The sequence below is a fragment of the Arachis duranensis genome, chromosome 5 (assembly GCF_000817695.3).
Source record: "Arachis duranensis cultivar V14167 chromosome 5, aradu.V14167.gnm2.J7QH, whole genome shotgun sequence".
NCBI classification, from domain to species: Eukaryota; Viridiplantae; Streptophyta; class Magnoliopsida; order Fabales; family Fabaceae; genus Arachis; species Arachis duranensis.
This window is the reverse complement of record NC_029776.3, coordinates 22,191,576-22,192,527: the sequence shown is the minus strand read 5'-3', so window position 1 is coordinate 22,192,527 and position 952 is coordinate 22,191,576.

The window sequence follows — 952 nt, the reverse complement described above, 5'->3', positions numbered from 1 at the left end:
TTAGCTTGATCTTTTACAGCAAATGGAAATAGTAACAATCTGTAGACATTCTGATCCACTTCTTTATTATGTACTGTGTCAGCAATTTGTAAGAATTGTGCCAGAAACTCAGTAGGCTCTTCCTGTGGAAGACCGGAATACTGGCAATTTTGCTGCACTATGATAATGAGTTGAGGATTTAGCTCAAAGCTGCTTGCTTTGATGGGAGGTGTACAGATGCTACTTCCATATGCAGCTGTAATGGGGTTAGCATATGACCCCAGAGTCCTTTTGGACTGATCAATCCCACTTAGATCCATAAAGGGTTGCATATAGATATATTTTGTTGTTTTTTTTTATATTTTTTTTTGAATTAAACGAAAAAAATAAAATAAAATAAAAGGAAATTAAGATAAAAATTCGAAAATCAAAAAAAATAGAATAAAACAAAATAAAAATAAAAATAAAAATTCGAAAATTTAAAAGAAAATAAGATCAAAGCAAATTGAGGACTGAATCAATTAGTTAATTAAAAAGATTTTGAAATCAGCAATTACGAAGATATGATTGAAAAATTTTATGAAAAAGATTTGATTTTTGAAATGAGGAAAGAGAAAAACAACAAAATGACACCAAACTTAAAATTTTTAGAAAATCAAACACTAGTTTTCGAAAATTTTTAAGGAAAAACACAAAGAGGACACCAAACTTAGAATTTTTAAAGATCAAAAGGAGACTAAAAACATGCAATTTCGAAAATTGAAAGAAAAACAAAAGCATGAAATTGACACCAAACTTAAAATATGAAACTAGACTCAACTAAAAGACTCTAAACCAACAAAAATAAAACAGTCCTAATCTAAGCAACAAGATAAGCCGTCAGTTGTCCAAGCTCAACAATCCCCGGCAACGGCGCCAAAAACTTGGTGCACGAAATTGCAATCACACTTTTGCAACTCCGCACAACTAACCA